Raw genomic sequence first — 21,143 nt, forward strand, 5'->3', positions numbered from 1 at the left:
TGCACAGCTCTCACTACACCCCTGGGTCCTAGTGCATTCCTATATAGTGATAACAGTGCACAGCTCTCACTGCACCCATGGGACCTAGTGCATTCCTGTATAGTGATAACAGTGCACAGCTCTCACTACACCCCTGGGTCATAGTGCATTCCTGTATAGTGATAACAGTGCACAGCTCTCACTACACCCCTGGGTCCTAGTGCATTCCTATATAGTGATAACAGTGCACAGCTCTCACTGCACCCCTGGGTCCTAGTGCATTCCTGTATAGTGATAACAGTGCACAGCTCTCTCTACACCCCTGGGTCCTAGTGCATTCCTATATAGTGATAACAGTGCACAGCTCTCACTACACCCCTGGGTCCTAGTGCATTCCTGTATAGTGATAACAGTGCACAGCTCTCTCTACACCCCTGGGTCCTAGTGCATTCCTATATAGTGATAACAGTGCACAGCTCTCACTACACCCCTGGGTCCTAGTGCATTCCTATATAGTGATAACAGTGCACAGCTCTCACTACACCCCTGGGTCCTAATGCATTCCTATATAGTGATAACAGTATGCAGCTCTCTCTGCACCCCTGGATCCTAGTGCATTCCTGTATAGTGATAACAGTGCACAGCTCTCACAACACCCCTGGGTCCTAGTGCATTCCTGTAAAGTGATAACAGTGCACAGCTCTCTCTACACCCCTGGGTCCTAGTGCATTCCTATATAGTGATAACAGTGCACAGCTCTCACTACACCCCTGGGTCCTAGTGCATTCCTGTATAGTGATAACAGTGCACAGCTCTCTCTACACCCCTGGGTCCTAGTGCATTCCTATATAGTGATAACAGTATGCAGCTCTCACTGCACCCCTAGGTCCTAGTGCATTCCAATATATAGTGATAACAATATGCAGCTCTCACTGCACCCCTGGGTCCTAGTACATTCCTATATAGTGATAACAGTATGCAGCTCTCACTACACCCCTGGGTCTTAGTGCATTCCAATATATAGTGATAACAGTATGCAGCTCTCACTGCACCCCTGGGTCCTAGTGCATTCCAATATAGTGATAACAGTATGCAACTCTCACTACACCCCTGGGTCCTAGTACATTCCTATATAGTGATAACAGTATGCAGCTCTCACTGCACCCCTGGGTCCTAGTGCATTCCAATATATAGTGATAACAGTATGCAGCTCTCACTGCAACCCTGGGTCCTAGTGCATTCCTATATAGTGATAACAGTATGCAGCTCTCTCTGCACCCCTGGGTCCTAGTGCATTCCTATATAGTGATAATAGTGCACAGCTCTCACTACACCCCTGGGTCCTAGTGCATTCCTATATAGTGATAACAGTATACAGCTCTCACTACACCACTGGGTCCTAGTACATTCCTATATAGTGATAACAGTATGCAGCTCTCACTGCACCCCTGGGTCCTAGTGCATTCCAATATATAGTGATAACAGTATGCAGCTCTCACTACACCCCTGGGTCCTAGTACATTCCTATATAGTGATAACAGTATGCAGCTCTCACTGCACCCCTGGGTCCTAGTGCATTCCAATATATAGTGATAACAGTATGCAGCTCTCACTACACCCCTGGGTCCTAGTGCATTCCAATATAGTGATAACAGTATGCAGCTCTCTCTGCACCCCTGGGTCCTAGTGCATTCCTATATAGTGATAATAGTGCACAGCTCTCACTACACCCCTGGGTCCTAGTGCATTCCTATATAGTGATAATAGTATGCAGCTCTCTCTACACCACTGGGTCCTAGTGCATTCCAATATAGTGATAACAGTAGGCAGCTCTCACTGCACCCCTGGGTCCTAGTGCATTCCAATATATAGTGATAACACTATGCAGCTCTCACTGCACCCCTGGGTCCTAGTGCATTCCTATATAGTGATAACAGTATGCAGCTCTCTCTGCACCCCTCGGTCCTAGTGCATTCCTATATAGTGATAATAGTGCACAGCTCTCTCTACACCCCTGGGTCCTAGTGCATTCCAATATAGTGATAACAGTATGCAGCTCTCACTGCACTCCTTGGTCCTAGTGCATTCCTATATAGTGATAACAGTATGCAGCTCTCTCTGCACCCCTTGGTCCTAGTACATTCCTATATAGTGATAACAGTATGAAGCTCTCTCTGCACCCCTTGGTCCTAGTGCATTCCTATATAGTGATAATAGTGCACAGCTCTCACTACACCCCTGGGTCCTAGTGCATTCCTATATAGTGATAATAGTATGCAGGTTTCTCTGCACCCCTGGGTCCTAGTGCATTCCAATATAGTGATAACAGTATGCAGCTCTCACTGCACCACTTGGTCCTTGTGCATTCCTATATAGTGATAACAGTATGCAGCTCTCACTACACCACTGGGTCCTAGTGCATTCCTATATAGTGATAACAGTATGCAGCTCTCACTACACCCCTGGGTCCTAGTGCCTTCCAATATAGTGATAACAGTATGCAGCTCTCACTGCACCCCTGGGTCCTAATGCATTCCTATATAGTGATAACAGTATGCAGCTCTCACTACACCCCTGGGTCCTAGTGCCTTCCAATATAGTGATAACAGTATGCAGCTCTCACTACACCCCTGGGTCCTAGTACATTCCTATATAGTGATAACAGTATGCAGCTCTCACTGCACCCCTGGGTCCTAGTGCATTCCAATATATAGTGATAACAGTATGCAGCTCTCACTGCACCCCTGGGTCCTAGTGCATTCCAATATAGTGATAACAGTATGCAGCTCTCTCTGCACCCCTGGGTCCTAGTGCATTCCTATATAGTGATAATAGTGCACAGCTCTCACTACACCCCTGGGTCCTAGTGCATTCCTATATAGTGATAATAGTATGCAGCTCTCTCTACACCACTGGGTCCTAGTGCATTCCAATATAGTGATAACAGTAGGCAGCTCTCACTGCACCCCTGGGTCCTAGTGCATTCCAATATATAGTGATAACACTATGCAGCTCTCACTGCACCCCTGGGTCCTAGTGCATTCCTACATAGTGATAACAGTATGCAGCTCTCTCTGCACCCCTCGGTCCTAGTGCATTCCTATATAGTGATAATAGTACACAGCTCTCTCTACACCCCTGGGTCCTAGTGCATTCCAATATAGTGATAACAGTATGCAGCTCTCACTGCACTCCTTGGTCCTAGTGCATTCCTATATAGTGATAACAGTATGCAGCTCTCTCTGCACCCCTTGGTCCTAGTACATTCCTATATAGTGATAACAGTATGAAGCTCTCTCTGCACCCCTTGGTCCTAGTGCATTCCTATATAGTGATAATAGTGCACAGCTCTCACTACACCCCTGGGTCCTAGTGCATTCCTATATAGTGATAATAGTATGCAGGTTTCTCTGCACCCCTGGGTCCTAGTGCATTCCAATATAGTGATAACAGTATGCAGCTCTCACTACACCACTGGGTCCTAGTGCATTCCTATATAGTGATAACAGTATGCAGCTCTCACTACACACCTGGGTCCCTAGTGCCTTCCAATATAGTGATAACAGTATGCAGCTCTCACTGCACCCCTGGGTCCTAATGCATTCCTATATAGTGATAACAGTATGCAGCTCTCACTACACCCCTGGGTCCTAGTGCCTTCCAATATAGTGATAACAGTATGCAGCTCTCACTACACCCCTGGGTCCTTGTGCATTCCTATATAGTGATAACAGTATGCAGCTCTCACTACACCCCTGGGTCCTAATGCATTCCTATATAGTGATAACAGTATGCAGCTCTCACTACACCCCTTGGTCCTAGTACATTCCTATATAGTGATAACAGTATGCAGCTCTCACTACACCCCTGGGTCCTAGTACATTCCTATATAGTGATAACAGTATGCAGCTCTCACTACACCCCTGGGTCCTAGTGCCTTCCTATATAGTGATAACAGTATGCAGCTCTCACTACACCACTGGGTCCTAGTGCCTTCCAATATAGTGATAACAGTATGCAGCTCTCACTGTACCCCTGGGTCCTAGTGCATTCCTATGGCTGCACCGATTATAAATGCACCCATTATAGCTACAAAAACATATTCAGAGCTTAATGAATTCTGTCCCCATACTAGTGTATGGGGACAGCGGGCCATTCCGGGAGAGAAAGGTAAGCAGGAGATATCTGTGATACTAGTGTATGGGGACAGCAGACATTCCGGGAGAGGAAGGAAAGCAGGAGATATCTGTGATACTAGTGTATGGGGACAGCGGGCCATTCCGGGAGAGGAAGGTAAGCAGGAGAAATCTGTGATACTAGTGTATGGGGACAGCGGACATTCCGGGAGAGGAAGGTACGCAGGAGATATCTGTGATACTAGTGTATGAGGACAGCGGCCATTCCGGGAGAGGAAGGTAAGCAGGAGATATCTGTGATACTAGTGTATGAGGACAGCGGCCATTCCGGGAGAGGAAGGTAAGCAGGAGATATCTGTGATACTAGTGTATGGGGACAGCAGGCCATTCCGGGAGAGAAAGGTAAGCAGGAGATATCTGTGATACTAGTGTATGAGGACAGCGGCCATTCCGGGAGAGGAAGGTAAGCAGGAGATATCTGTTATACTAGTGTATGGGGACAGCGGGCCATTCCGGGAGAGGAAGGTAAGCAGGAGATATCTGTGATACTAGTGTATGGGGACAGCAGGCCATCCTGGGAGAGGAAGGTAAGCAGGAGATATCTGTGATACTAGTGTATGAGGACAGCGGCCATTCCGGGAGAGGAAGGTAAGCAGGAGATATCTGTGATACTAGTGTATGGGGACAGCAGGCCATTCCGGGAGAGAAAGGTAAGCAGGAGATATCTGTGATACTAGTGTATGGGGACAGCAGGCCATTCCGGGAGAAGAAGGTAAGCAGGAGATATCTGTGATACTAGTGTATGGGGACAGCGGCCATTTTGGGAGAGGAAGGTAAGCAGGAGATATCTGTGATACTAGTGTATGAGGACAGCGGGCTATTCAGGGAGAGGAAGGTAAGTAGGAGATATCTGTGATACTAGCGTATGGGGACAGTGGGCCATTCCGGGAGAGGAAGGTAAGCAGGAGATATCTGTGATACTAGTGTATGGGGACAGCGGCCATTCCGGGAGAGAAAGGTAAGCAGGAGATATGTGTGATACTAGTGTATGGGGACAGCAGGCCATTCCGGGAGAGAAAGGTAAGCAGGAGATATCTGTGATACTAGTGTATGGGGACAGCAGGCCATTCCGGGAGAGAAAGGTAAGTAGGAGATACCTGTGATACTAGTGTATGGGGACAGCAGGCCATTCCGGGAGAGAAAGGTAAGCAGGAGATATCTGTGATACTAGTGTATGGGGATAGCAGCCATTCCGGGAGAGGAAGGTAAGTAGGAGATATCTGTGATACTAGTGTATGGGGATAGCAGCCATTCCGGGAGAGGAAAGTAAGCAGGAGATATCTATGATACTAGTGTATGGGGATAGCAGCCATTCCGGGAGAGGAAGGTAAGCAGGACATATCTGTGATACTAGTGTATGGGGACAGCAGGCCATTCCGGGAGAGAAAGGTAAGTAGGAGATACCTGTGATACTAGTGTATGGGGACAGCAGGCCATTCCGGGAGAGAAAGGTAAGCAGGAGATATCTGTGATACTAGTGTATGGGGATAGCAGCCATTCCGGGAGAGGAAGGTAAGTAGGAGATATCTGTGATACTAGTGTATGGGGATAGTGGGCCATTCCGGGAGAGAAAGGGAAGCAGGATATATCTGTGATACTAGTATATGGGGACAGCAGGCCAATCCGGGAGAGGAAGGTAAGCTGGAGATATCTGTGATACTAGTGTATGGGGACAGTGGGCCATCCCGGGGGAGGAAGGTAAGCAGGAGATATCTGTGATACTAGTGTATGAGGACAGCGGCCATTCCGGGAGAGGAAGGTAAGCTGGAGATATCTGTGATACTAGTGTATGGGGACAGCAGGCCATTCCGGGAGAGAAAGGTAAGCAGGAGATATCTGTGATACTAGTGTATGAGGACAGCGGGATATTCCGGGAGAGGAAGGTAAGTAGGAGATATCTGTGATACTAGCGTATGGGGATAGCAGCCATTCCGGGAGAAGAAGGTAAGTAGGAGATACCTGTGATACTAGTGTATGGGGACAGCAGGCCATTCCGGGAGAGGAAGGTAAGCAGGAGATATCTGTGATACTAGTGTATGGGGACAGCGGCCATTCCGGGAGAGAAAGGTAAGCAGGAGATATCTGTGATACTAGTGTTTGGGGACAGCAGACATTCCGGGAGAGGAAGGAAAGCAGGAGATATCTGTGATACTAGTGTATGGGGACAGCGGGCCATTCCGGGAGAGGAAGGTAAGCAGGAGAAATCTGTGATACTAGTGTATGGGGACAGCGGACATTACGGGAGAGGAAGGTACGCAGGAGATATCTGTGATACTAGTGTATGAGGACAGCGGCCATTCCGGGAGAGGAAGGTAAGCAGGAGATATCTGTGATACTAGTGTATGAGGACAGCGGCCATTCCGGGAGAGGAAGGTAAGCAGGAGATATCTGTGATACTAGTGTATGGGGACAGCAGGCCATTCCGGGAGAGAAAGGTAAGCAGGAGATATCTGTGATACTAGTGTATGAGGACAGCGGCCATTCCGGGAGAGGAAGGTAAGCAGGAGATATCTGTTATACTAGTGTATGGGGACAGCGGGCCATTCCGGGAGAGGAAGGTAAGCAGGAGATATCTGTGATACTAGTGTATGGGGACAGCAGGCCATCCTGGGAGAGGAAGGTAAGCAGGAGATATCTGTGATACTAGTGTATGAGGACAGCGGCCATTCCGGGAGAGGAAGGTAAGCAGGAGATATCTGTGATACTAGTGTATGGGGACAGCAGGCCATTCCGGGAGAGAAAGGTAAGCAGGAGATATCTGTGATACTAGTGTATGGGGACAGCAGGCCATTCCGGGAGAAGAAGGTAAGCAGGAGATATCTGTGATACTAGTGTATGGGGACAGCGGCCATTCCGGGAGAGGAAGGTAAGCAGGAGATATCTGTGATACTAGTGTATGAGGACAGCGGGCTATTCAGGGAGAGGAAGGTAAGTAGGAGATATCTGTGATACTAGCGTATGGGGACAGTGGGCCATTCCGGGAGAGGAAGGTAAGTAGGAGATACCTGTGATACTAGTGTATGGGGACAGCAGGCCATTCCGGGAGAGGAAGGTAAGTAGGAGATATCTGTGATACTAGTGTATGGGGATAGCAGCCATTCCGGGAGAGGAAAGTAAGCAGGAGATATCTATGATACTAGTGTATGGGGATAGCAGCCATTCCGGGAGAGGAAAGTAAGCAGGACATATCTGTGATACTAGTGTATGGGGACAGCAGGCCATTCCGGGAGAGAAAGGTAAGTAGGAGATACCTGTGATACTAGTGTATGGGGACAGCAGGCCATTCCGAGAGAGAAAGATAAGTAGGAGATATCTGTGATACTAGTGTATGGGGACAGCGGGCCATTCCGGGAGAAGAAGGTAAGCAGGAGATATCTGTGATACTAGTGTATGAGGACAGCGGCCATTCCGGGAGAGAAAGGTAAGCAGGAGAAATCTGTGATACTAGTGTATGGGGACAGCGGACATTCCGGGAGAGGAAGGTAAGCAGGAGATATCTGTGATACTAGTGTATGGGGACAGCGGGCCATTCCGGGATAAGAAGGTAAGTAGGAGATATCTGTGATACTAGTGTTTGGGGACAGCGGGTCATTCCGGGAGAGGAAGGTAAGCAGGAGATATCTGTGATACTAGAGTATGGGGACAGCGGGCCATTCCGGGACAGGAAGGTAAGCAGGAGATATCTGTGATACTAGTGTATGGGGACAGCGGGCCATTCCGGGAGAGAATGGTAAGAAGGAGATATCTGTGATACTAGTGTATGGGGACAGCGGGCCATTCTGGGAGAGAAAGGTAAGCAGGAGATATCTGTGATACTAGTGTATGAGGACAGCGGCCATTCCGGGAGAGAAAGGTAAGCAGGAGATATCTGTGATACTAGTGTATGGGGACAGCGGCCATTCAGGGAGAGGAAGCTAAGCAGGGGATATCTGTGATACTAGTGTATGGGGACAGCGGCCATTCCGGGAGAGGAAGGTAAGCAGGAGATATCTGTGATACTAGTGTATGAGGACAGCGGGCTATTCCGGGAGAGTAAGGTAAGCAGGAGATATCTGTGATACTAGTGTATGGGGATAGCAGCCATTCCGGGAGAGGAAGGTAAGTAGGAGATATCTGTGATACTAGTGTATGGGGATAGTGGGCCATTCCGGGAGAGAAAGGTAAGCAGGAGATATCTGTGATACTAGTATATGGGGACAGCGGGCCATTCCGGGAGAGGAAGGTAAGCAGGAGATATCTGTGATACTATTGTATGGGGACAGTGGGCCATCCCGGGAGAGGAAGGTAAGCAGGAGATATCTGTGATACTAGTGTATGGGGACAGCGGCCATTCCGGGAGAGGAAGGTAAGCAGGAGATATCTGTGATACTAGTGTATGAGGACAGCGGGCTATTCAGGGAGAGGAAGGTAAGTAGGAGATATCTGTGATACTAGCGTATGGGGACAGTGGGCCATTCCGGGAGAGGAAGGTAAGCAGGAGATATCTGTGATACTAGTGTATGGGGACAGCGGCCATTCCGGGAGAGAAAGGTAAGCAGGAGATATCTGTGATACTAGTGTATGGGGACAGCAGGCCATTCCGGGAGAGAAAGGTAAGCAGGAGATATCTGTGATACTAGTGTATGGGGATAGCGGCCTTTCCGGGAGAGGAAGGTAAGCAGGAGATATCTATGATACTAGTGTATGGGGACAGCGGCCATTCCGGGAGAGGAAGGTAAGCAGGACATATCTGTGATACTAGTGTATGGGGACAGCAGGCCATTCCGGGAGAGAAAGGTAAGCAGGAGATATCTGTGATACTAATGTATGGGGACAGCAGGCCATTCCGGGAGAGGAAGGTAAGTAGGAGATATCTGTGATACTAGTGTATGGGGATAGCAGCCATTCCGGGAGAGGAAAGTAAGCAGGAGATATCTATGATACTAGTGTATGGGGATAGCAGCCATTCCGGGAGAGGAAGGTAAGCAGGACATATCTGTGATACTAGTGTATGGGGACAGCAGGCCATTCCGGGAGAGGAAGGTAAGTAGGACATATCTGTGATACTAGTGTATGGGGACAGCAGGCCATTCCGGGAGAGAAAGGTAAGTAGGAGATACCTGTGATACTAGTGTATGGGGACAGCAGGCCATTCCGGGAGAGAAAGGTAAGCAGGAGATATCTGTTATACTAGTGTATGGGGATAGCAGCCTTTCCGGGAGAGGAAGGTAAGTAGGAGATATCTGTGATACTAGTGTATGGGGATAGTGGGCCATTCCGGGAGAGAAAGGTAAGCAGGATATATCTGTGATACTAGTATATGGGGACAGCGGGCCAATCCGGGAGAGGAAGGTAAGCTGGAGATATCTGTGATACTAGTGTATGGGGACAGTGGGCCATCCCGGGGGAGGAAGGTAAGCAGGAGATATCTGTGATACTAGTGTATGAGGACAGCGGCCATTCCGGGAGAGAAAGGTAAGCAGGAGATATCTGTGATACTAGTGTATGAGGACAGCGGGATATTCCAGGAGAGGAAGGTAAGTAGGAGATATCTGTGATACTAGCGTATGGGGATAGCAGCCATTCCGGGAGAAGAAGGTAAGTAGGAGATACCTGTGATACTAGTGTATGGGGACTGCAGGCCATTCCGGGAGCGGAAGGTAAGCAGGAGATATCTGTGATACTAGTGTATGGGGACAGCGGCCATTCCGGGAGAGAAAGGTAAGCAGGAGATATCTGTGATAGTAGTGTATGGGGACAGCAGGCCATTCCGGGAGAGAAAGGTAAGCAGGAGATATCTGTGATACTAGTGTATGGGGATAGCAGCCATTCCGGGAGAGGAAGGTAAGTAGGAGATACCTGTGATACTAGTGTATGGGGACAGCAGGCCATTCCGGGAGAGAAAGGTAAGCAGGAGATATCTGTGATACTAGTGTATGGGGATAGCAGCCATTCCGGGAGAGGAAGGTAAGTAGGAGATATCTGTGATACTAGTGTATGGGGATAGTGGGCCAGTCCGGGAGAGAAAGGTAAGCCGGAGATATCTGTGATACTAGTATATGGGGACAGCGGGCCATTCCGGGAGAGGAAGGTAAGCAGGAGATATCTGTGATACTAGAGTATGGGGACAGTGGGCCATCCCGGGGGAGGAAGGTAAGCAGGAGATATCTGTGATACTAGTGTATGGGGACAGCAGGCCATTCCGAGAGAGAAAGATAAGTAGGAGATATCTGTGATACTAGTGTATGGGGGACAGCGGGCCATTCCGGGAGAAGAAGGTAAGCAGGAGATATCTGTGATACTAGTGTATGAGGACAGCGGCCATTCCGGGAGAGAAAGGTAAGCAGGAGAAATCTGTGATACTAGTGTATGGGGACAGCGGGCCATTCTGGGAGAGAAAGGTAAGCAGGAGATATCTGTGATATTAGTGTATGAGGACAGCGGCCATTCCGGGAGAGAAAGGTAAGCAGGAGATATCTGTGATACTAGTGTATGGGGACAGCGGCCATTCAGGGAGAGGAAGCTAAGCAGGGGATATCTGTGATACTAGTGTATGGGGACAGCGGCCATTCCGGGAGAGAAAGGTAAGCAGGAGATATCTGTGATACTAGTGTATGAGGACAGCGGGCTATTCCGGGAGAGTAAGGTAAGCCGGAGATATCTGTGATACTAGTGTATGGGGATAGCAGCCATTCCGGGAGAGGAAGGTAAGTAGGAGATATCTGTGATACTAGTGTATGGGGATAGTGGGCCATTCCGGGAGAGAAAGGTAAGCAGGAGATATCTGTGATACTAGTATATGGGGACAGCGGGTCATTCCGGGAGAGGAAGGTAAGCAGGAGATATCTGTGATACTAGTGTATGGGGACAGTGGGCCATCCCGGGAGAGGAAGGTAAGCAGGAGATATCTGTGATACTAGTGTATGGGGACAGCGGGCCATTCCGAGAGAGAAAGATAAGCAGGAGATATCTGTTATACTAGTGTATGGGGACAGCGGGCCATTCCGGGAGAGGAAGGTAAGCTGGAGATATCTGTGATACTAGTGTATGGGGACAGCAGGCCATTCCGGGAGAGAAAGGTAAGCAGGAGATATCTGTGATACTAGTGTATGAGGACAGCGGGATATTCCAGGAGAGGAAGGTAAGTAGGAGATATCTGTGATACTAGCGTATGGGGATAGCAGCCATTCCGGGAGAAGAAGGTAAGTAGGAGATACCTGTGATACTAGTGTATGGGGACTGCAGGCCATTCCGGGAGCGGAAGGTAAGCAGGAGATATCTGTGATACTAGTGTATGGGGACAGCGGCCATTCCGGGAGAGAAAGGTAAGCAGGAGATATCTGTGATAGTAGTGTATGGGGACAGCAGGCCATTCCGGGAGAGAAAGGTAAGCAGGAGATATCTGTGATACTAGTGTATGGGGATAGCAGCCATTCCGGGAGAGGAAGGTAAGTAGGAGATACCTGTGATACTAGTGTATGGGGACAGCAGGCCATTCCGGGAGAGAAAGGTAAGCAGGAGATATCTGTGATACTAGTGTATGGGGATAGCAGCCATTCCGGGAGAGGAAGGTAAGTAGGAGATATCTGTGATACTAGTGTATGGGGATAGTGGGCCATTCCGGGAGAGAAAGGTAAGCCGGAGATATCTGTGATACTAGTATATGGGGACAGCGGGCCATTCCGGGAGAGGAAGGTAAGCAGGAGATATCTGTGATACTAGAGTATGGGGACAGTGGGCCATCCCGGGGGAGGAAGGTAAGCAGGAGATATCTGTGATACTAGTGTATGGGGACAGCAGGCCATTCCGAGAGAGAAAGATAAGTAGGAGATATCTGTGATACTAGTGTATGGGGACAGCGGGCCATTCCGGGAGAAGAAGGTAAGCAGGAGATATCTGTGATACTAGTGTATGAGGACAGCGGCCATTCCGGGAGAGAAAGGTAAGCAGGAGAAATCTGTGATACTAGTGTATGGGGACAGCGGGCCATTCTGGGAGAGAAAGGTAAGCAGGAGATATCTGTGATATTAGTGTATGAGGACAGCGGGCCATTCCGGGAGAGGAAGGTAAGCAGGAGATATCTGTGATACTAGTGTATGGGGACAGCGGCCATTCAGGGAGAGGAAGCTAAGCAGGGGATATCTGTGATACTAGTGTATGGGGACAGCGGCCATTCCGGGAGAGAAAGGTAAGCAGGAGATATCTGTGATACTAGTGTATGAGGACAGCGGGCTATTCCGGGAGAGTAAGGTAAGCCGGAGATATCTGTGATACTAGTGTATGGGGATAGCAGCCATTCCGGGAGAGGAAGGTAAGTAGGAGATATCTGTGATACTAGTGTATGGGGATAGTGGGCCATTCCGGGAGAGAAAGGTAAGCAGGAGATATCTGTGATACTAGTATATGGGGACAGCGGGTCATTCCGGGAGAGGAAGGTAAGCAGGAGATATCTGTGATACTAGTGTATGGGGACAGTGGGCCATCCCGGGAGAGGAAGGTAAGCAGGAGATATCTGTGATACTAGTGTATGGGGACAGCGGGCCATTCCGAGAGAGAAAGATAAGCAGGAGATATCTGTTATACTAGTGTATGGGGACAGCGGGCCATTCTGGGAGAAAAAGGTAAGCTGGAGATATCTGTGATACTAGTGTATGAGGACAGCGGCCATTCCGGGAGAGAAAGGTAAGCAGGAGATATCTGTGATACTAGTGTATGGGGACAGTGGGCCATCCCGGGAGAGGAAGGTAAGCAGGAGATATCTGTGATACTAGTGTATGAGGACAGCAGGCTATTCAGGGAGAGGAAGGTAAGTAGGAGATATCTGTGATACTAGCGTATGGGGACAGTGGGCCATTCCGGGAGAGGAAGGTAAGCAGGAGATATCTGTGATACTAGTGTATGGGGACAGCGGCCATTCCGGGAGAGAAAGGTAACCAGGAGATATCTGTGATACTAGTGTATGGGGACAGCAGGCCATTCCGGGAGAGAAAGGTAAGCAGGAGATATCTGTGATACTAGTGTATGGGGATAGCAGCCATTCCGGGAGAGGAAGGTAAGCAGGAGATATCTATGATACTAGTGTATGGGGACAGCGGCCATTCCGGGAGAGGAAGGTAAGCAGGACATATCTGTGATACTAGTGTATGGGGACAGCAGGCCATTCCGGGAGAGAAAGATAAGTAGGAGATACCTGTGATACTAGTGTATGGGGACAGCAGGCCATTCCGGGAGAGACAGGTAAGCAGGAGATATCTGTGATACTAGTGTATGGGGATAGCAGCCATTCCGGGAGAGGAAGGTAAGTAGGAGATATCTGTGATACTAGTGTATGGGGATTGCAGCCATTCCGGGAGAGGAAAGTAAGCAGGAGATATCTATGATACTAGTGTATGGGGATAGCAGCCATTCCGGGAGAGGAAGGTAAGCAGGACATATCTGTGATACTAGTGTATGGGGACAGCAGGCCATTCCGGGAGAGAAAGGTAAGTAGGAGATACCTGTGATACTAGTGTATGGGGACAGCAGGCCATTCCGGGAGAGAAAGGTAAGCAGGAGATATCTGTGATACTAGTGTATGGGGATAGCAGCCATTCCGGGAGAGGAAGGTAAGTAGGAGATATCTGTGATACTAGTGTATGGGGATAGTGGGCCATTCCGGGAGAGAAAGGTAAGCAGGATATATCTGTGATACTAGTATATGGGGACAGCGGGCCAATCCGGGAGAGGAAGGTAAGCTGGAGATATCTGTGATACTAGTGTATGGGGACAGTGGGCCATCCCGGGGGAGGAAGGTAAGCAGGAGATATCTGTGATACTAGTGTATGAGGACAGCGGCCATTCCGGAAGAGGAAGGTAAGCTGGAGATATCTGTGATACTAGTGTATGGGGACAGCAGGCCATTCCGGGAGAGAAAGGTAAGCAGGAGATATCTGTGATACTAGTGTATGAGGACAGCGGGATATTCCGGGAGAGGAAGGTAAGTAGGAGATATCTGTGATTCTAGCGTATGGGGATAGCAGCCATTCCGGGAGAAGAAGGTAAGTAGGAGATACCTGTGATACAGTGTATGGGGACAGCAGGCCATTCCGGGAGAGGAAGGTAAGCAGGAGATATCTGTGATACTAGTGTATGGGGACAGCGGCCATTCCGGGAGAGAATGGTAAGCAGGAGATATCTGTGATAGTAGTGTATGGGGACAGCAGGCCATTCCGGGAGAGAAAGGTAAGCAGGAGATATCTGTGATACTAGTGTATGGGGATAGCAGCCATTCCGGGAGAGGAAGGTAAGTAGGAGATACCTGTGATACTAGTGTATGGGGACAGCAGGCCATTCCGGGAGAGAAAGGTAAGCAGGAGATATCTGTGATACTAGTGTATGGGGATAGCAGCCATTCCGGGAGAGGAAGGTAAGTAGGAGATATCTGTGATACTAGTGTATGGGGACAGTGGGCCATCCCGGGGGAGGAAGGTAAGCAGGAGATATCTGTGATACTAGTGTATGGGGACAGCAGGCCATTCCGAGAGAGAAAGATAAGTAGGAGATATCTGTGATACTAGTGTATGGGGACAGCGGCCATTCAGGGAGAGGAAGCTAAGCAGGGGATATCTGTGATACTAGTGTATGGGGACAGCGGCCATTCCGGGAGAGGAAGGTAAGCAGGAGATATCTGTGATACTAGTGTATGAGGACAGCGGGCTATTCCGGGAGAGTAAGGTAAGCAGGAGATATCTGTGATACTAGTGTATGGGGATAGCAGCCATTCCGGGAGAGGAAGGTAAGTAGGAGATATCTGTGATACTAGTGTATGGGGATAGTGGGCCATTCCGGGAGAGAAAGGTAAGCAGGAGATATCTGTGATACTAGTATATGGGGACAGCGGGTCATTCCGGGAGAGGAAGGTAAGCAGGAGATATCTGTGATACTAGTGTATGGGGACAGTGGGCCATCCCGGGAGAGGAAGGTAAGCAGGAGATATCTGTGATACTAGTGTATGGGGACAGCGGGCCATTCCGAGAGAGAAAGATAAGCAGGAGATATCTGTGATACTAGTGTATGGGGACAGCGGGCCATTCTGGGAGAAAAAGGTAAGCTGGAGATATCTGTGATACTAGTGTATGAGGACAGCGGCCATTCCGGGAGAGAAAGGTAAGCAGGAGATATCTGTGATACTAGTGTATGGGGACAGTGGGCCATCCCGGGAGAGGAAGGTAAGCAGGCGATATCTGTGATACTAGTGTATGGGGACAGCGGGCCATTCCGAGAGAGAAAGATAAGCAGGAGATATCTGTGATACTAGTGTATGAGGACAGCGGGACATTCCGGGAGAGGAAGGTAAGCAGGAGATATCTGTGATACTAGTGTATGAGGACAGCGGCCATTCCGGGAGAAAAAGGTAAGCAGGAGAAATCTGTGATACTAGTGTATGGGGACAGCGGACATTCCGGGAGAGATAGGTACGCAGGAGATATCTGTGATACTAGTATATGGGGACAGCGGGCCATTCCGGGTTAAGAAGGTAAGCAGGAGATATCTGTGATACTAGTGTATGAGGACAGCGGCCATTCCGGGAGAAAAAGGTAAGCAGGAGAAATCTGTGATACTAGTGTATGGGGACAGCGGACATTCCGGGAGAGGAAGGTACGCAGGAGATATCTGTGATACTAGTGTATGGGGACAGCGGGTCATTCCGGGAGAGAAAGGTAAGCAGGAGATATCTGTGATACTAGTGTATGGGGATAGCAGCCATTCCGGGAGAGGAAGGTAAGTAGGAGATATCTGTGATACTAGTGTATGGGGACAGTGGGCCATCCCGGGGGAGGAAGGTAAGCAGGAGATATCTGTGATACTAGTGTATGGGGACAGCAGGCCATTCCGAGAGAGAAAGATAAGTAGGAGATATCTGTGATACTAGTGTATGGGGACAGCGGCCATTCAGGGAGAGGAAGCTAAGCAGGGGATATCTGTGATACTAGTGTATGGGGACAGCGGCCATTCCGGGAGAGGAAGGTAAGCAGGAGATATCTGTGATACTAGTGTATGAGGACAGCGGGCTATTCCGGGAGAGTAAGGTAAGCAGGAGATATCTGTGATACTAGTGTATGGGGATAGCAGCCATTCCGGGAGAGGAAGGTAAGTAGGAGATATCTGTGATACTAGTGTATGGGGATAGTGGGCCATTCCGGGAGAGAAAGGTAAGCAGGAGATATCTGTGATACTAGTATATGGGGACAGCGGGTCATTCCGGGAGAGGAAGGTAAGCAGGAGATATCTGTGATACTAGTGTATGGGGACAGTGGGCCATCCCGGGAGAGGAAGGTAAGCAGGAGATATCTGTGATACTAGTGTATGGGGACAGCGGGCCATTCCGAGAGAGAAAGATAAGCAGGAGATATCTGTGATACTAGTGTATGGGGACAGCGGGCCATTCTGGGAGAAAAAGGTAAGCTGGAGATATCTGTGATACTAGTGTATGAGGACAGCGGCCATTCCGGGAGAGAAAGGTAAGCAGGAGATATCTGTGATACTAGTGTATGGGGACAGTGGGCCATCCCGGGAGAGGAAGGTAAGCAGGCGATATCTGTGATACTAGTGTATGGGGACAGCGGGCCATTCCGAGAGAGAAAGATAAGCAGGAGATATCTGTGATACTAGTGTATGAGGACAGCGGGACATTCCGGGAGAGGAAGGTAAGCAGGAGATATCTGTGATACTAGTGTATGAGGACAGCGGCCATTCCGGGAGAAAAAGGTAAGCAGGAGAAATCTGTGATACTAGTGTATGGGGACAGCGGACATTCCGGGAGAGATAGGTACGCAGGAGATATCTGTGATACTAGTATATGGGGACAGCGGGCCATTCCGGGTTAAGAAGGTAAGCAGGAGATATCTGTGATACTAGTGTATGAGGACAGCGGCCATTCCGGGAGAAAAAGGTAAGCAGGAGAAATCTGTGATACTAGTGTATGGGGACAGCGGACATTCCGGGAGAGGAAGGTACGCAGGAGATATCTGTGATACTAGTGTATGGGGACAGCGGGTCATTCCGGGAGAGGAAGGTAAGCAGGAGATATCTGTGATACTAGTGTATGGGGACAGCGGGCCATTCTGGGAGAGAAAGGTAAGCAGGAGATATCTGTGATATTAGTGTATGAGGACAGCGGGCCATTCAGGGAGAGGAAGGTAAGCAGGGGATATCTGTGATATTAGTGTATGGGGACAGCGGCCATTCCGGGAGAGGAAGGTAAGCAGGAGATATCTGTGATACTAGTGTATGAGGACAGCGGGCCATTCCGGGAGAGAATGGTAAGCAGGAGATATCTGTGATACTAGTGTATGGGGATAGCAGCCATTCCGGGAGAGAATGGTAAGCAGGAGATATCTGTGATACTAGTGTATGGGGATAGCAGCCATTCCGGGAGAGGAAGGTAAGCAGGAGATATCTGTGATACTAGTATATGGGGACAGCGGGCCATTCCGGGAGAGGAAGGTAAGTAGGAGAGATCTGTGATACTAGTGTATGGGGACAGCGGCCATTCCGGGAGAGAAAGGTAAGCAGGAGATATCTGTGATACTAGTGTATGGGGACAGCAGGCCATTCCGGGAGAGAAAGGTAAGCAGGAGATATCTGTGATACTAGTGTATGGGGATAGCAGCCATTCCTGGAGAAGAAGGTAATCAGGAGATATCTGTGATACTAGTGTATGGGGACAGCAGGCCATTCTGGGAGAGAAAGGTAAGTAGGAGATACCTGTGATACTAGTGTATGGGGACAGCAGGCCATTCCGGGAGAGAAAGGTAAGCAGGAGATATCTGTGATACTAGTGTATGGGGATAGCAGCCATCCCGGGAGAGGAAGGCAAGCAGGAGAAATCTGTGATACTAGTGTATGGGGACAGCGGACATTCCGGGAGAGGAAGGTACGCAGGAGATATCTGTGATACTAGTGTATGGGGACAGCGGGCCATTCCGGGATAAGAAGGTAAGCAGGAGATATCTGTGATACTAGTGTATGGGGACAGCGGGTCATTCCGGGAGAGGAAGGTAAGCAGGAGATATCTGTGATACTAGAGTATGGGGACAGCGGGCCATTCCGGGACAGGAAGGTAAGCAGGAGATATCAGTGATACTAGTGTATGGGGACAGCGGGCCATTCCGGGAGAGAAAGGTAAGAAGGAGATATCTGTGATACTAGTGTATGGGGACAGCGGGCCATTCTGGGAGAGAAAGGTAAGCAGGAGATATCTGTGATATTAGTGTATGAGGACAGCGGGCCATTCAGGGAGAGGAAGCTAAGCAAGGGATATCTGTGATACTAGTGTATGGTGACAGCGGCCATTCCGGGAGAGGAAGGTAAGCAGGAGATATCTGTGATACTAGTGTATGAGGACAGCGGGCTATTCCGGGAGAGGAAGGTAAGTAGGAGATATCTGTGATACTAGCGTATGGGGATAGCAGCCATTCCGGGAGAGGAAGGTAAGTACGAGATACCTGTGATACTAGTGTATGGGGACAGCAGGCCATTCCGAGAGAGAAAGATAAGCAGGATATATCTGTGATACTAGTGTATGGGGACAGCGGGCCATTCCGGGAGAGGAAGGTAAGCAGGAGATATCTGTGATACTAGTGTATGGGGACAGAGGGCCATTCCGGGAGAGGAAGGTAAGCAGGAGATATCTGTGATACTAGTGTATGGGGACAGCAGGCCATTCCGGGAGAGAAAGGTAAGCAGGAGATATCTGTGATACTAGTGTATGGGGATAGCAGCCATTCCGGGAGAAGAAGGTAAGCAGGAGATATCTGTGATACTAGTGTATGGGGACAGCAGGCCATTCCGGGAGAGAAAGGTAAGTAGGAGATACCTGTGATACTAGTGTATGGGGACAGCAGGCCATTCCGGGAGAGAAAGGTAAGCAGGAGATATCTGTGATACTAGTGTATGGGGACAGTGTGCCATCCCGGGAGAGGAAGGTAAGCAGGAGATATCTGTGATACTAGTGTATGGGGACAGCGGGCCATTCCGGGAGAGAAAGATAAGCAGGAGATATCTGTGATACTAGTGTATGGGGACAGCAGGCCATTCCGGGAGAAGAAGGTAAGCAGGAGATATCTGTGATACTAGTGTATGGGGACAGCGGCCATTCCGGGAGAGAAAGGTAAGCAGGAGAAATCTGTGATACTAGTGTATGGGGACAGCGGACATTCCGGGAGAGGAAGGTACGCAAGAGATATCTGTGAAACTAGTGTATGGGGACAGCGGGCCATTCCGGGATAAGAAAGTAAGCAGGAGATATCTGTGATACTAGTGTATGGGGACAGCGGGTCATTCCGGGAGAGGAAGGTAAGAAAGAGATATCTGTGATACTAGTGTATGGGGACAGCGGGTCATTCCGGGAGAGAAAGGTAAGCAGGAGATATCTGATGTTACTAATGTATGGAGAGAGCGGGCCATTCCGGGAGAGAAAGATAAGCAGGAGATATCTGTGATACTAGTGTATGGGGACAGCGGGCCATTCCGGGAGAGGAAGGTAAGTAGGAGAGATCTGTGATACTAGTGTATGGGGACAGCGGGCCATTCCGGGAGAGGAAGGTAAGCAGGAGATATCTGTGATACTAGTGTATGGGGACAGCGGGACATTCCGGGAGAGGAAAGTAAGCAGGAGATATCTGTGATACTAGTGTATGGGGACAGCAGCCATTCCGGGAGAGGAAGGTAAGCAGGAGATATCTGTGATACTAGTGTCTGGGAGAAGCGGGCCATTCCGGGAGAGAAAGGTAAGCAGGAGTTATCTATGATACTAGTGTATGGGGACTGCAGGCCATTCCGGGAGAGGAAGGTAAGCAGGAGATATCTGTGATACTAGTGTATGGGGACAGCGGCCATTCCGGGAGAGGAAGGTAAGCAGGAGATATCTGTGATACTAGTGTATGAGGGAAGCGGGCCATTCCGGGAGAGAAAGGTAAGCAGGAGATATCTATGATACTAGTGTATGGGGACTGCAGGCCATTCCAGGAGAGGAAGGTAAGCAGGAGATATCTGTGATACTAGTGTATGAGGACAGTGGGCCATTCCGGGAGAGGAAGGTAAGCAGGAGATATCTGTGATACTAGTGTATGGGGACAGCGGGTCATTCCGGGAGAGGAAGGTAAGCAGGAGATATCTGTGATACTAGCGTATGGGGACAGCAGCCATTCCGGGAGAGGAAGATAAGCAGGAGATATAGTGATACTAGTGTATGGGGACAGCGGGCCATTCCGGGAGAGGAAGCTAAGCAGGAGATATCTGTGATACTAGTGTATGAGGACAGCGGGCCTTTCCGGGAGAGGAAGGTAAGCAGGAGATATCTGTGATACTAGCGTATGAGGACAGCGGGCCATTCCGGGAGAGGAAGGTAAGAAGGAGATATCTGTGATACTAGTGTATTGGGACAGCGGCCATTCCGGGAGAGAAAGGTAAGCAGGAGATATCTGTGATACTAGTGTATGGGGACAGCGGCCATTCCGGGAAAGGAAGGTAAGCAGGAGACACCTGTGATACTAGTGTATGGGGACAGCGGGCCATTCCGGGAGAGGAAGGTAAGCAGGAGATATCTGTGATACTAGTGTATGGGGACAGCGGCCATTCCAGGAGAGAAAGGTAAGCAGAGGATATCTGTCATACTAGTGTATGGGGACAGCGGCCATTCCGGGAGAGAAAGGTAAGCAGGAGATTTCTGTGATACTAGTGTATGGGGACAGCGGACATTTCGGGAGAGAAAGGTAAGCAGGAGATATCTGTGTTACTAGTGTATGGGGACAGCAGGCCATTCCGGGAGAGAAAGGTAAGCAGGAGATATCTGTGATACTAGTGTATGGGGACAGCGGAAATTCCAGGAGAGGAAGGTAAGCGGGAGATATCTTTGATACTAGTGTATGGGGACAGCGGGCCTTTCCGGGAGAGAAAGGTAAGCAGGAGATATCTGTGATACTAATGTATGGGGACAGCGGAAATTCC

The sequence above is a fragment of the Taudactylus pleione genome, unplaced genomic scaffold (assembly GCF_031769625.1).
Source record: "Taudactylus pleione unplaced genomic scaffold, aTauple2 ptg000505l, whole genome shotgun sequence".
Lineage (NCBI taxonomy): Eukaryota > Metazoa > Chordata > Amphibia > Anura > Myobatrachidae > Taudactylus > Taudactylus pleione.